At 40.7% G+C, this 17170-nt stretch overlaps 1 protein-coding gene across 1 annotated transcript in view; it reads right to left on the reverse strand.

Moving 5' to 3' along the window:
- The window catches only part of hs3st3l (heparan sulfate (glucosamine) 3-O-sulfotransferase 3-like), a 34001-nt gene extending 29783 nt beyond the window's left edge, over window positions 1–4218 (reverse strand). Inside the window, exon 1 of the mRNA XM_077551739.1 lies at window positions 4089–4218. The gene's annotated coding sequence lies outside the window, so the exon portion shown is untranslated. The remainder of the gene's footprint in view (window positions 1–4088) is intronic.
- Window positions 4219–17170: the final 12952 nt, after the last annotated feature.

The following is a 17170-nucleotide window of genomic DNA, read 5'->3' on the forward strand; positions in this document are numbered from 1 at the left end:
GTCTACCGTCGCAGCCTCAAGTCCCTATCGTGCCACGTCTGCCACCGCTGTTCCCAGTCCCCGAACCACGTCTGCCGCCACAGCCTCAGATCCCTGAGCCACGTCTGACGCCGCAGTCCCAGGTTCCCGTACCGACTCCGCGGCAGGTCCAGGACTCCGTGCCGGCTCCGCGGCAGGTCCCGGACTCCGTGCCGGCTCCGCGGCAGGTCCCGGACTCCGTGCCGGCTCCGCGGCAGCTCCCGGACTCCGTGCCGGCTCCGCGGCAGCTCCCGGACTCCGTGCCTGCTCCGCGGCAGCTCCCGGACTCCGTGCCTGCTCCGCGGCAGCTCCCGGACTCCGTGCCTGCTCCGCGGCAGCTCCCGGACTCCGTGCCTGCTCCGCGGCAGCTCCCGGACTCCGTGCCTGCTCCGCGGCAGCTCCAAGTCCTCGAACCACGTCAGCCGAAGTCCAAAGTCCCCGAACCACGTCGGCCGTCGAAGTCCAAAGTCCCCGAACCACGTCGGCCGTCGGAGCCTCAGGTCTCCGAGCCACGTCGGCCGTCGGAGCCTCAGGTCTCCGAGCCACGTCGGCCGTCGGAGCCTCAGGTCTCCGAGCCACGTCGGCCGTCGGAGCCTCAGGTCTCCGAGCCACGTCGGCCGTCGGAGCCTCAGGTCTCCGAGCCACGTCGGCCGTCGGAGCCTCAGGTTTCCGTCCCGTATTCGCGTCAGCCCCAGGTTTCCGTCCCGTATTCACGTCAGCCCCAAGATTCCGTCCCGTATTCACGTCAGCCCCAAGATTCCGTCCCGTATTCACGTCAGCCCCAAGATCCCGTATCAGCTCCGCGTCAGGCCCAGGTTTCCGTCCCGTTTTCACGTCAGCCCCAAGATCCCGTATCAGCTCCGCGTCAGGCCCAGGATTCCGTCCCGTTTTCACGTCAGCCCCAAGATCCCGTCCCGTTTTCACGTCAGCCCCAAGATCCCGTATCAGCTCCGCGTCAGGCCCAGGTTTCCGTCCCGTTTTCACGTCAGCCCCAAGATCCCGTATCAGCTCCGCGTCAGGCCCAGGTTTCCGTCCCGTTTTCACGTCAGCCCCAAGATCCCGTCCCGTTTTCACGTCAGCCCCAAGATCCCGTATCAGCTCCGCGTCAGACCCAGGTTTCCGTCCCGGCTTTGCGGCAGCCCCAAGATCCCGTATCAGCTCCGCGTCAGGCCCAGGTTTCCGTCCCGTTTTCACGTCAGCCCCAAGATCCCGTATCAGCTCCACGGCAGCCTCAAGTCTTCGCGCCTCGTCGGCCGCCTCCACGGCAGCCTCAAGTCTTCGCGCCTCGTCGGCCGCCTCCACGGCAGCCTCAAGTCTTCGCGCCTCGTCGGCCGCCTCCACGGCAGCCTCAAGTCTTCGCGCCTCGTCGGCCGCCTCCACGGCAGCCTCAAGTCTTCGCGCCTCCACGGGCGCCTCGTCGGCCGCCTCCACGGCAGCCTCAAGTCTTCGCGCCTCGTCGGCCGCCTCCATGGCAGCCTCAAGTCTTCGCGCCTCGTCGGCCGCCTCCACGGCAGCCTCAAGTCTTCGCGCCTCGTCGGCCGCCTCCACGGCAGCCTCAAGTCTTCGCGCCTCGTCGGCCGCTTCCACGGCAGCCTCAAGTCTTCGCGCCTCGTCGGCAGCCTCAAGTCTTCGCGCCTCGTCGGCAGCCTCAAGTCTTCGCGCCTCGTCGGCCGCCTCCACGGCAGCCTCCACGGCAGCCTCAAGTCTTCGCGCCTCGTCAGCCGCCTCCACGGCCGCCTCAAGTCTTCGCGCCTCCACGGCCGCCTCAAGTCTTCGCGCCTCGTCGGCCGCCTCAAGTCTTCGCGCCTCGTCGGCCGCCTCCACGGCCGCATCAAGTCTTCGCGCCTCGTCGGCCGCCTCAAGTCTTCGCGCCTCGTCGGCCGCCTCAAGTCTTCGCGCCTCGTCGGCCGCCTCAAGTCTTCGCGCCTCGTCGGCAGCCTCAGGACCCCGGGCGTCCTCGCCTCGTCTGGTGCCCGGGACGTTCCCCGGACTAGACTGGAGGGATGTGTCAGGTTCCCGCCTCCGTGACCCCCCTCCGCCCACCCTGTTTTTGAAATTATTAAAGGGACGTCTGGAAGCCGTCCCTCAACGGAGGGGTTCTGTCATGTTTTGGTTTTGGTTTTGGTTCTGTCATGTTCAGTTTCTGCTTTCCTTGTGTGTTTTCCTTGTCTTGTTGATTGTGACCCTGCCCTTCCTTGTGTTGTCCAATCAGTGCCCTTAGCCACTTGTGTCTGGTCCAGGTGTGTCTTGTTGCGTCATTAGTGTTGGTGTATTTAGTCTGCTGTCTCTCCTCTGTCTGTGTTGGTGCATTGTGGTATGTATGTTTGTCCTCATGTCATGCTGCCTGTTTTCTGTTCCCTCCCAAGTTCAAGTTCATGTTTTGTTACTGTCTGTTTTTTGTTCCCTCTTTTGTTCAAGTTCATGCTTTGTTTTATGTTTTTGAACTTTGGAAACCTTTTTGTTAATAGAAATTAAATCCCTTGTTTTTTTGGACTACACCTCTGCCTTCCCGCATCTCATCAACCCCCCGTTTTGACAGCTAGCCCAAACGATTTTCAGGGTCAGTTTAGTGTAGCCTGTCCCAGCTGATTATGGCCATTAAGTTCATTCCTGTATAGAAAAGTGAATTTACACACATTCACATCTATGGACAATTTCAAGTCTTCACTTTACAAAGAATCAAGTTCTTTGAACGGGAGGAAACCAGACTAGAGTACTCTTGAAAATCCATGCAAGTAAAGGTCAGAGAAAAGTTTGAAGTGCAACGCATAATTGCGAGCCACATACAACAACATGCAACCCTTTGAGTTTCATTTGTTTGTCAAGTTTTATGACTGAGACAAATTCACATTGTCACTATTTACTTTTATTGTACAGTATTGACTTGGGCACACGGGTGCTTCTAATCAGCAGTAAGCCGCTCCAGCACTCTTTTTTTTTTTCTTTTTTTTTTTTTTTTTTTTAGCTCCCGGTTTCGACTTTGCCTGCCTAGGACCTCCCTGGCTTGTCGTTTTTCTGGTAATCACCTCATCATCAGCAAGTTCTTCCTGCTTTCTGTTTGCCAGTCCCCGTGGCTGTTTGTTTGTGTTGTGTGACTAACAGCAGGTATTTGTTGTTGTTTTTTTAAATAATAGTTTAAAATGTGTATAGTTTTTAAAACAAATTTATTTTTTAATAGAAGTTTTCACTTAGACATAAGAAGCACGTTTGTGTGATTAAAGTGCAGATCATGATGTTATTTTTCTGAAAAGAAGAAAGTTGTGGTTTGCCAATGAAGCTTGCAGTCCATAAATATGATTCATAGTGTAGATCACCTGTTGTGAATTTTGCCATTCAGTTCTTTGTCAGAGAACTTCAAGCTGTGCAAGAAGACCTGAAACATTGAACAGCTGGACATTAAAGGTTTAGAGAAGGTCGAAGTAAGTTCACCTTTAAAAATATATATTTTAGGTTAATCTTGAAATTTTACCTAAAAGCCGAATAGCTCCAACTTTCTGTGTAGCCTGGTTTATGAAGAAAGACAAGCAGAAGAATGTTAATAGGACCATCTCCGAAATGTTAAAACCAAGCAAATAATGAGAGAACTTGAAACATGGTTTTTTTTGTTGTTTTTTTTGTTTGTTTTTTGCCTTAAACATCCCCTACAGTGGCGCTCTCATTGTCAGAGAATGCGCAAGGAGAATTAGCTCCTCAGCAGAAATATACTAATAACAATTGTATAGTCAAATTATACTATTTATAGTCGGAGTGGACAGTTGGGCATGTGTGAAATAGTTTTTTCTTCCTTTTGGGGGGAGGGGACAAAAAATTATTGAGAAGCAATTTTGTATAAGTATAATATTAACATTGTTATCGCCTTGACCAGACTAAATGGTTGGTTGTTTTTTGTTTTTGTTTTTGTTTTTTTACCAATTTTACTTAACATACCCACTAGTGAACAGTAGTGAGCCGACACCTTCCAGTATTGTTGAAAGGCAGAGTGTTTATAGCATCATTATTAAGAATTTAATAAGGGTGCTCTCATTGAAAAGTGGTGCCAAACATTACACCAGTCAAATCATCATCTGTACCTGTTGTCCTCCTTTTCTGCAAAAGTCCCAATGGCAGAGGACCATTATGTCGTCCTCCACCTGCTATCCAGCCATCAAGCCATGCATGATCCAAGACGCCCTTACATTTCAGAAATTGCGTGTGTTTGACCCAGGGGGTGAGCAGGGATCAGAGTTAGGAGGCAGATCAGAACAGAGCACTCCAAGAAGGGATAAGCTCTACTTATGCAGCTTTGGGGATGGTGTCGTTGTGTGTATGTATGTGTTTGTTTGGGCCAATTCCTCTGTGTGAACACTCCTTTTCATGTGTATATATGGTTCTGGTTTTAATGAGCCCGCTACCCCTGTGACCCCCACCTTGTCAGAGCTGCAGTCAGGTTATTGTGTCGTTGTAAAATACAGGTCATGGTCCACTGATTGACTGAGAAATTTCAATGAAAAAAGCCTGCTGAGGCTGAGGTCAGGATGTATTTGAATTTTGAGACTTTTCAAACATACATTGTGTTATTTCTATTTCCATTAGAATCTGTGAAGTGTAAAGAGTAGGAGTGTTGAGTACAGACAGAAATAATGACAAAGATACAAAAACCAGTACGGCACTGGTGGAATGATTAGTACAGCATAACATAAAGAACAGTACTGTGTACTACTGTGTGCCAAATATAGCAGTTGTTGTAGGACCTATGATAAGCTGTGTTGAATCTGAGTGTTGGAAGCAAAATAAGCACATATTATTTTGCCAAGAAGTAAGTTTTAAATGGATATTTTTTTGCATTTATTTGTTTATTTCTTTATTTATTGCAATTTACAACAGTTACCAGACGTCGTTAAAATACCCCAAGGATTAAGAATTGTGGGAATGATGGAAGAATATCTACATTCTTTATTCAATACGATTATAGCATTTTATTCTCCTCAGTTTTTTACAGTACAAAAACTCGCACATAATACTTCCGATTTACACCGTTAAGATTTCAACTTGTTTCAAAAATTTACGCCTCTCCTGGTATTTGTTGTCTGATTCCATGTTATAACTTCACTGAAATGATTAAACAGTAAACACGTGTCCCCATTCAGTATTGATAGCTTTCAGCTTTGTACAAAACTTTTAAATATAAATATGCGATTGAGCCATGAGTTACAAGTTTCAATTTACTTCATAAGCATTCCACATGCATTTCACATGCATTCAGATATTAGCATTCAGCTTTATACTGAAGTATTCCCTACAATTACATATAATGTCACACTCTTCTTTCAGAAATGGATCAGTGGTTAGGGCAAATGCCTGCCACCACGGAGGACCTGGGTTCAAACCCCGCTTAGACAACTCTTCAGCTAGTGCAGCAGAGCTTTCACCAGTAACCAGGCGGCAATGGTTCGAATCCCACCTCAGACAAATTGCTGTTCAAGTGTTCCTTTTATTCATTTATCTTTCAACTACAATTAATACTTTTTAATTTTCACAAAATGTATCTTTCAATTTAATTCATACGCATTCATCTTAGCATTCAGCTATTAGTGTTCCACTTTCAGCATTCCCACGCAATTTCTGCAGAAATTGCACTTAGTCTAGTTGAATTATGCTTTACACAACACCTTAGTTCTTTTCTTGCTCAAATTAGTTTTTTCTTCAACGATTACAATGACAAAATAATTTGGTTGAGGGGCCTTGTCATAATGTTAACGTGAGGGTGACATGCTAAACGTGGCTCTTTCATGACTAAAATATGACGAGACGTGTGTAAGTTTTAATTGATGAGACTAAACAAAAATTAGGGTGACCGTATATTCATTTCCAAAAAAAAGTGGACACTCAGCCCAGCCTCGAGATACTTCAATGATACTTAGTTTTCTCAAAGATGCCCCTACATCAGAGGTGGGCAATCTCGGTCCTCGAGGGCCGGAGTCCTGCAGGTTTTGTAGGTTTCTCACTTCCAACACAAGCTGATTCCAATCAACAGGATCGTTATCAGGCTTATGCAGAGCTTGCTGATGAGCTGATCATATATCAGCTGTGTTGGAGAAGGGCAACACGCAAAACCTGCAGGACTGCGGCCCTCGATGCCCACCTCTGCCCTACATGAACCTGCACCCACCGGTTTGGCAGCACAGAGCTTTACCAATGAGCGAAAGTTCTGTGCCACCGATCCAGCTCAAGACCTTATTTGAACGCTCAGGAAGTGAGGTACAAAAACTGATGGTCTACTTTTTCCTTATTATGTAAAAAAAAAAAAAAAAAATCTATAACAATAATAACAAGCACACACAAAACCCACCTTTCTTTTTATCCCTACAACCCTCGTAATCGATTTGGGAGCAGTCTGCGATCTACCAGTCATGGCAATCTGCCTCCTAGTAGCCCTACAATGAAAACTGGACAATTTGAGCAAAAGAGGATGTTTGGTCACCCTACAAAAATATTAGTAGGTGGTCTGTCAGATGTTCAAAATGAATGACTATTGTTATGTAATATATGTCAAATGTCCAATTAAATGTACGTTACAACAAGGCTTCTTAAATCTTTTGCATTGAATGTTACTTGACAATCGGCTTGTAATACATTTCGTAGTAAGCGTAAGTTTTACACATAACTTCTGGCGCAAATTGACTGCTAGCTATCTTCGGGCTAAAGCAGTGTGTCTCAAATAGGGGGGCAGTCCAGCCTTGGAGGGCACGGTGCGATTGCAGGGGGCATGTGACCTCAGGAAATATGTTTTTTGCTGTTGTTTTTATTACCATACTAGAATGAAATGTAATTGCACATACTCTACAGTGGGTGGCAGTGGCACTCTCATTGTTAGAGAGTGTGGAATGAGTATTAGTACATCTGCAGAGGTGTATTTACAGACAGTTTTACAGACAAATGATACCATTTATTTATATTTTTCTTCTTCCTTAGGAGTATAACAAAAAATTATCGTGAAGCACTGGGCTAAAATCTGTTTTGTCGTGCTGGCGTCAATTCATTTGCTTATGTGCGTGTTACTGTTATGTGTGGATTATGCAGGGATATATGGCTGGGCAGCAAGTGTAATGTGTTGTTACACTTACCCAAGTGTGAGTGACTGTCTGAGACATGAAAGGAAATGTAGCATTTTAGACCTTTTGTTTCTGCAATTGTTTCTAAATTAACAGCCCACTTGGCTTCTATAACATAAGCATCAAGCTTCCAATGAAGTTCACTGAATTTAACTCGGTTTGTAAACATACACACAAAAACAAGTAAATCCAATAGTACATATTTATTATAGTTTTGACTATTGTTCAGTAAGAAAGCAATGAAGAATTGCTAGCCACTATGAGCTGTCCCCTTCGTAGTTTCACTGAATCTGCTTGTGTTACTTTACTTTTTTCCATTTCTAGAAATCAATAACAATGTTGTCAATTATAAAGCCTTGTTTTGGACTGACCAAACAACCGTAACGAAATTACGCAGTGACGTTGTGATACCTGTACCTTGTGGTGCTCTGTCATACCTCCACTATAACTCAAGAAAAGGAAAGCTCGCTTTAATGGACTTGCTGGTTTGACCCTAATCTGCCCAAATGCCCGCCTGTCTACAACAACACCTCAGTCAGCATGGCTGCGTCTCCACAGTGAAGCAGCAAGACTCTTCAAACACCTTGGAGTTACCCAAATAATAACCCAGTTGAGATGAGTAGAGATGAATGTTTCTCACATGGAAGGACAGTCTGGCTATTTGCCACAACTCGCTCCTATTGACAGTGTCCTAATGGAATATTAATGAATGGCAATTGCTAAATCGTCTCTCCGCTGCATATTTTACATCGACCTGTGCAGTCAGTCGAATCATGAACACTTCAACTTTCATATCGATTCAGCTTTTACAAGGAGCCAAATGTGTTTTTTTCGTCACGCTTTCTGTCATCAAAATGCATTATTATGTTTATGCTTGAATGCTCACCCTGCGCACATACAGGCACAATAAACACAACTATCAGACTGTGAACCAACAGGTTAATATTCTGTGCACTCGGGAAAAGAGTGTGCATTTTTAGGAGAATAAAAAAAATCTAAATAAAGATTACCTGTTGGAAAAACCTGCCCTCATTTCAACATGCGGCCATGCACAGCTGCTGGTATTGTTTAACATCCTGTTACAAAGGGACCTGGATTATTGGTCTCTGACAGGAGGGGAGGCAATGTAACAACATGGATTTTTATCCTGGATAAATCTGTTATCAGGGACTAGTACAAGCGGGATATTCTCTGCAGGGGGATTAAACCACAAGGGAGAATAAAACAATATGGGAGTAATCCCATCCAGTTGCCTGCTTCATATTTTATCAAACCGACAGTCGTGAAGATAATGGTATCTTGTAAGAAAAATGGTCAATATCTCATTATTAATGTTATTATATTGTTTTCTATTTATATTGAGTCATATCGGTGGTTGATATGAGATATGCTGGATGATGACAATAATAATAATAATAATAATTCATTAATATTAATATTATTATTATTATTATTATTATTATTAATAATAATAATTGTTAGGGATGTTCGATTTTTTCAGACCGATAGAAGTACCACAGTACACAACTTTTGAGTAGTCACCAATACATATACCAAGTGTACCACTAATGCTTTTCAAACCTAAAATTTTCCAAATAAAAAAAACTAACAATGACAGATAATTTTAAAGAAAGACCTTTAGGCCTAAATCCCAATATAGTATTTGTTCTTAAAATTGGATAAAATTAATGGCAAATTTCAATTTTTCTAATGTCTAATTATCGTCAAACAGTCACAACAGGGCTTGAGAATACAAAAAACTGTTGTAAACTAGATTACAGTGAATTGCTGTTTTCTTTTTTCTTTTTTAAGTAAATATAGTAAGTAACTGTAATTTATATACAGTAAATACTATATAAAAAAAACCACAGTAATATACTGTAATAGATTTTCACATTAATTAAAAGAGATTTTACAAGAATTAACTGGCAACTTTTTTGCCAGTTATTTCTTGCAAATTCTACTGTCAATTCGTTACAGCAACTGAACCTTATTTATAGACTTGATAACAATTTAAAGGATTTGTATTGGAATTTATTATTAAGGATGCAAATTGGTATTATCTTGGACTCAATACCTTTCCCAGACATAATGGTGCTCCCATTTTCTAGATTATAAACAATGGAACTTTTATTTGACCTCATCATTATCATTGTTAATTTGCATCAAGTGACCTGCTTTCCCAGTTTTAGTGATAATATGATGTAAAACATATGGAATGCTAACCCTTATTTGCATGTCTGGTCACGGAAATGCCGTATGCTTATTTAAAATGTATCATGTATTGCTGATGATCCCCCACCTCTCACCAAGGCATCTACCACTATTAGATTAGCACCCAACAACCTCTAATCTCAAGTGGGATTAAAGTACGTTGCTAATGTATTTACTTGGATTTCATCAAACGAGGAAAGTTTGTGATGAGCAATGCAGTATATTTGGATCATTTCTCCTGACATAAACTCAAATCTGCTCATGTCAGATGGTATTTGTGGACATATATATACTGTATAGATAGATAGATAGATAGATAGATAGATAGATAGATAGATAGATAGATAGATAGATAGATAGATTGATAGATAGATAGATAGATACAGTAGATAGATAGATAGATAGATGGATAGATGGATAAGAGAAGACACACATATTGGCACAACAAATCCACAGTGGCACATTTAACATGCAAGATAGCTCAACAATAAAGTGTAAAATTTTCAGTTTTTATGTGAACTTGAAGTACGATACGCTATATTATGGATAGGTATGGGGGGGGTCTTGATTGCCTCAAGGTGTTTAGGACATTTTTTACATATGACATTTCAAGATTAAGATTACAACAAAATTAATTAGATTAAAAAATAAAAAGCATGTTCAATTGCTAAGGGTTTTTCATATAGATATTTAAAGTAACTTTGATTTCAGTTTACCACAGACTCTATGTGCATTAATATTCTCAGACTTTTCCAATTATTTATTTGTGTTTTTTCCTGAGACATCCTTAACTCATTTCCTCCCAAAAACGTATAAAAAACGTTCGATATTAAATATTGCTATGATACTAAAAACTTATTTATATGCTTTGATGCAGCCTCTGACCTTAAGAGGTTGCTTAACGCAATAGTAGTTGTTACAAAAAACAGCTAGCAGGTGACAGCAGAGTATAAGACATCAGCCAAGGCCATGTTGCCACAAGCTCTTTTTGCTATTGTTTTACCAGGAATGTGAATAATGATTAAATGTAGCTATATTCTAATGTTAATTGCTGCAAAACTAAAACAGATACAAATATACTTTTTTTTCCTGATGAAAGAAGAGTCTCTAATCTTTTTTGGGTAGGTGTTTTTGTAGCAATAGAACACAATATTCTGTGGGCCTTGCAAAATCAGTCAAAGAGAAGGGGGTTGCTTCAGTGAAAATGGCTGGGAGTGAATGAGTTAACTATTACTGAAAATATTTAATAACTGTTCTATCTTTATCAATTCTCTTTCATTCTTCATATGATTAAGCATATATATGGTGGAAAAAAAGGTACAATGTTGTATCATTAGAAAGAAGTGCCTCTAATATAGGGGGTTTCAATAAAGTATAACATCTACAAATAACGTTTGTAATGCCCAATTATCTTTAATTGTGTCATTAAATGACCCCAATTCCAATATGTGTGCATCTGTGCATTCGTGTGTGTGCGAGCGCACGTGTGTGTGTTTGCGTGTTGGCATGACTGAACCCTGACATATGCTACTCTCACATAATGGTCAATCACATGCAGACACTCCCCTCTTGTATCCACACAATAAACTGGCACACACACACAAAATAAATGTGGGACGACGTTTTTTTAAAACAGACCAGTTCAAGGCGGAAGGCTAATGAGGGCACCACTGCGACTATTATTAAATAGATACACAGGAGGAAGAAGTTTCAGCTTTGACTCGCAATGTAAAAGTATTATCATAGAATTTTAGTAATGTCAATTTTTTTTAATCGCATCTAAGATGAAAAACGCCAGACTTACCATGACGTATCTATTCTAATACTCCCAAAGAGGCCACAGTGGCTTTCTGTTATTTCCCGTTAGCAGAAAAGATCACAGCCTGCAGTCGCTGCATTGATCCTCAAGTCCCCTGAGTCCAGCACACATTCTCCCAAAATTTCCCTGTGGTGACTATTGTGGCCGAGGCCCCCATCACAACTGATAGCAATCCCAAATTCATCAATTTGTAATAGGGTGATATAGCAATGCCAAAGTCGATATTATGGTGCCATTATCGTAGCGTTGGTTTTGTCAAGTTATCATTGGCTATGCTTAAATATTGCACAATTGCATCTATTTCTTCTATTTCTAACTGTTAATTTTAGCAACACCAAATATATCAGTTTCAACTGTCACAAACATCTTTAGTCTCAAAGTAAAATAATTGTCAAAGAAAACCAAATTTCATTTAAAAAAATTCAACTTCCTCACTCTGTTTTCCAAACCCCTGCCAACATTCACAGGGATTAAAAACACAATGTATTTTCTCATTTTATGCCTTGCTCAACTTGTAGCAGGATGATGGAAAGAGAAAAGTATGGGGAAGGAAAGAAACAGCATCATAGGCTCTATTTCTTCACCAGTGCAAATTTGGCACATAAATCTACGCAGGGGCAGGGTAGACTTAGGTTTGGTATATTCTGCAGATGTACGCATCTTGGTGCTAGGGCTGGGTTTAAAAAAATCGAATAATCAGTATCAAATCAATTTTCCTTTCAAGCTCGATATCGAATTCATAAAACCATTAATCGATTCTTTTATATATCTTTTTTTTCCATAAATTCTTAAGAAAATGTCATTTTTAAGGCAGAATTTCTTTTGTATTTTACTGTTTTCTTGAAATTTAGTGTTCACATGAATTTAAACATATTTTTTTTACATTTATGAAATAGCTGACTTATAGCATTTTAAGACAATTCAATTTATCATGTCCTTGACATTCATTGATATCAGATTGAATTGAAGTGAAATGAATAGGAAAAAATCGAGATCGAATCAAAGTGAACTCTTGTGAATCGAAATCAAATCAATTGAGGAAATTAGAATATGTGCCGGAAATTGAGAAGGAACTGCTCAGAACCTGAGCTCTAATGCTAAAGGGTTCCAAACTGTCTGACATTTGAGTGATGGCTGGGAACGATGCTGTCAGGGACTCTAACAGTCACAGTCGATTCGGAGGCGTTGCCAAGAATTAGACATTCCCCAGGAATCATTGAGGTGGATTTTAACTATTGTACCTTTACAAAATTCTAACTGAACAGAAGCTCATCCAGGCGGATACGTACAAATGTGTTATTAGTTTTATGAAAAAAATTATGGACTTTTTTGATAATTTGTCATTGTCATATGAGGCTGACTTTTTTCCTTTCTCTGGTAATGTGAAGGCAGAAATTACAGCTAAAATTAGGGCTATTCCAAGGGAGGAGTGTGTCCCCGTTATTGAGAAATTCGTATTCCACATCCAGGAGTGTCTCAGGCGCCAAGGTGGACATGGTTGAACACATTTTGGAAAGATGATCAAATCTAGACCACATGGTCTATATACAGTAAATTGTATTCACTAAAATGTCTCTTTGTCAAAATTGTCCATCGAAATTGAAATACTATCATGAAAGGGCTGTAATCTTTAACAATGTCATATTCTAGTGAGACCAAGCAAATTTAAATCCCATCTTTTATTGTGTTGAATGACAAAAATCATAAAAACTGTTGTTACACAAGAACCAACTGTGCATTTCATTATGGCAACAGTAACTGTAAGTACGCCTATCATGGAGGGTATAAGAATAGTCATCTCTCTTTTCTAACAACAGATATTTCATGAGGCCTATTACTTGACACGTATAAAGCTCCAACTTGGTGAGTGATAGCAAACGTACAGTACATAACAGCGACTAGATAAATCCTAGCAACTCTAAACAATGTCTATCCAACAGCCTCGATTCACAAATCCAAAATAACCCAACCAGCCTGCAGCAACAGCACAGCGCCAGCCAATCACAAGGCGATTTTCATCTTAAGAAACACAACAGCTACCAGTTCCACTTTTCATAGTCAGTGATCCGAGGCCTGTTAGTGGCTAAGTAAAAGTCACACATGCGTACGCACACGCACACACATTCTGGACCTTTTATAGAGTACATAAAGAAACGTGTTGTCAAGCTCTATGCAAGGGAAAGTCTTTAACGATAATTAGGGTTCCTGCTTCTGTTCTCTTTTACATCTATGCACGTCTTCCTCTCTTCCTCCCAGATTCACATTTTCTTCTCTGAAGCACCTTCTTCTACAACTCTCCAACTCTGGACCCCCTGAACTAGACCTCCCTCAGGACCATTTAGTGCCCAAAGCGGGCACACACAAAAAAGTCCCGGGTTGTGGCTAACGTTAGCATTTTGAACGTATTAAAGCTAAAAGTAATATCAGATAACAACACTGTGTTTCCTTATTACAGGAACTATAATTGCCAGAAAGCCATTTTGAGAGGATATATTGTGTGGCAAGTGTTTTACAGAGGCAATTTTATCCTAATGTATCCCCTGGTGACAATGCTTTTATGGGTGTCACAAGCCAAGGCACAATAAATATAGGCAATGAAGCACCCAGCCTATTATTCTGTGCATGCAATAATTACTCATCTGGTGCAATTGTTCTACTGTCCAATCAATTAATTTAACAGCATCATTTTTATATGAAAAAAAATGTAAGACATGACTCATTTTGGACCATTTCCTTGTTTAATTTTCCGGTTTATACAACACTATGTCGCCACGTGTAGAATTGTAAGCACTCACTCATTATGGCACCATAAAATAAAATATTTTTATTTAAAACTGTTTACAAAGATTATGAGAAAATATATTCATCTACATTAGTTTTCCTATGTAATTACTGCTTCTACTACTGCTCTAAATTAGATAATGAACCCAGATATTTAACATCCTCTAACAACAAATGCCTCTGCAGGTTGTACAATTTAGAATTTGACCAAATTCATGAAATGCTTAATGCGTATTAGGGCCATGTATATATATTATTATTATTTTCAGAGTGGAGATAATATTCTGAGATTAACTTGCAAATTTTAGACTTTAAAAAAGTTGCAAATTTGAGACTATAACGTGGCAAATTTGCGGGAAAAAACTCCGAAACTTATGACAAATACACGTAGCGTAACTATAGTCTAATGTGACGATTTGTTGGTGGTTAATAGGACAATGTTTATAAAATAAAAAGGCAGGATGGAAACGATTTGATTCATTCTTAATTTAAACTTTACTCGTCATACACGGCCGCTAGAGCGACACCACTTCCTGATCCCCTATCAGCTGACTAACACTAACCAATCAGACGGAGAGCAGCAGATTCGACACATCAACCTAGCTACTTGTAAAAAAAAAAAATACCAAAATGTATGAATGTGTAAATAATAATTCTGGAAACATAAATGTACATGTAAATATACATTTTAACAAATTAACTTAAATGCTTGATCTTCAAGATGTGGACCTTCGCAAAGCGAGGCGTCTTTGTCGCTGGCCGTACCCATCGCTTCAAAGAGCGAATGCTTAACATGATATGGTTAGTCTCTGCTAAAGCAATTACTATCTCCTTATTTGAAAACCTGGCCAAAAAGTAGTGGCACAAACATCTGAGTAATATGCTAGGTGTTTTTCTCGTAAGTTTCTGCGTTTTGTTCTTGCAAATTTGCCACTTTATAAAGTGGCAAATTTGTGAATTTTTTTCTCTGAATATTGCCCCCAACCTCTAAAAAAATTATATTTATATATATGTATTTGAAGCCAATCTCCTTGAATTCAAGTTGTTTTTCCGTCCCCAAAATCCAATCAAGTTTTTTAAAAAGCTCCCGACACTTGCGACGCCTCCCTAGGTCAGGCAATGGTTGCATATAGAGGCCTCGAAGGTGAGGAGCTGAGCTGAGGTCAAGGCATCCAGCAGGCTTGGAAATCTCAATTTAAACCAGCGCCCCTTCTGTTTCATTAGCCATCCGCTTTTCCCATTAGCCCCCCCCCCCCCCCCCAGCCTCCATTCCTCTAATTCAGTTGTAGGGTTATCAGGCTTGTGAGGCTTGCTTGCCTGAATATGGGGATCAACACAAATTTGGATTCTTTGTGTACGGTTTTCCATCTTCCCAGCCAGGTAGCAATCCAGTGATTCAAATCCTGTTTTTCTATGTCTTAAAATTGCAGCAGACCCAATGACCCCACTCTAATTGCTCTGTGTCAATATTGCTGCATTTGGATTCCCTTAGCTCTTATATAATATGCACAGAGCAGGATGGCTCATCAGAATGCGATACACGGGAGATGAGCAAATTGCCAACACTAATATCATGTTGCAGATTGTTATCATCGATGTTAGTCTGCAATTTAATTGCATAATGTGTCGGATCCAATTTTTAATTATTAAATGTATGCATTTCGTATTAAATGTGATGCAAGTCAAGGCAAAGCAGATTTATTTACAGTTTATAGCACATGTCGTACACAAGGTAACTCAATGTGCTACACATAGTGAAAAGTACAACATGTAAAAGAACTTACAAACAAAAGAACAAACAACATTTACAAATGAAGTAAATACAGGTGAGAACAGATGAAAAAAGAAAACTGTTTTTAACCTGGATTTAAAAGCATTCACATGTTAGGCTGACTTCATTTCTGTTTCAAGCTTATTTTGTTTGTGAGCATCTTAACAGCTAAATGCTGCTTCTGTCATGATTTGGGTCAGCTGGTGGGCTCCACCCACCATACACACCTGCTGCCCATCATGCAATCAGACCTCAATAAAAGCCTGATGGACACAGCAAGGAGTGTCGGGTGATTACCCCGAGACGCCGCTCTCTTGACCTGACTGTACTCGTCTTACAAGTTTTCTCCTGCTGCCCATGATTTACCTTTTTGCCGCCACTGTGCGTGCTTTTGAGTTTTGTTTGTGATCCGCCTGTGCGCGTGAGTTTGTGTTTGTTTTCGTCCGCCTGTGTGCGTGATTTTGAGTTTGCGTTTATCGCCACATTAAATCAAAGTTATCCGCATCCCTGCCGTGGCTCGCCTTCCTCACTGCATCTGGGTCCGCCCTTCTCAAGCCGTGACAGATTCACCATGTTTGTTTTGAATTGTATGTCAATATTTTACTAAAGAAAGTAGATTACACTACCTTATATTTTTAAGTTTGTCTTGTAAAAATACAGTATGTGGTGGAATTGTACCAAAGATTTTAACTCATTCACTGCCATTGACGGCTATAGACGTCAAAAATTCATTTGAACTATTTCTATTAGTTTAACATTTTTTCCACTTTTGTTAACGAGTATGAAAACCTAGAGAAAAAAAATTGTACGTTTAGTACAGATATCCATTTTTTGATTAATCATGAGTTAACTAGTTAAGTCATGTGATTAATTAGGGGGGAAATGTATCCCCTGACGCTCCTAGTTCTTAATAATCTTTTGTTCTTTCTTTTTTTTTTTTTACTTATCCTTTTTTTTTTAAAGAATGATGATTTTTTTTAATCATAATTAGATGCACGGCTTCACTAGTTAACTCAATCAATCAATGTATTTCATTTTTTTTAAAGAAAAAACGACAATAAAAAACAATATTCAAATTCCAAGTAAAGCAAAAAAATGAAAGGGGAAAGAAAGAAGTAAAACTTAAAAAGTGAAAAAAATTCTAGGTTTTCATTACTGTTGTTAACAAAAGGAGTTCCCCTCCTGAGTACAAGAAACGAGCATCAATCTTTGTACAATATTTACTAACTTTCAGTTCAAAGTATTGGAACGGTGCGATCAACACATTTTTTTCTTCTTTTTTTTGCTGTAAACTGAAAACATTAAGACACACAATGATGCAGATCGATGACTACATGTCGCATGTCTTTGACAGACTCAGGCGGAGGTGTCAAACGATCGCCACCTGCTGGTGTGTTGACTGGATAATGGAGGAGATGATAGTGAGGCATGACATACAGTATAAACAAACAAATTGTAAGGGTATACAGGGAACAT

This window comes from Vanacampus margaritifer, chromosome 18, assembly GCF_051991255.1.
Source record: "Vanacampus margaritifer isolate UIUO_Vmar chromosome 18, RoL_Vmar_1.0, whole genome shotgun sequence".
Lineage (NCBI taxonomy): Eukaryota > Metazoa > Chordata > Actinopteri > Syngnathiformes > Syngnathidae > Vanacampus > Vanacampus margaritifer.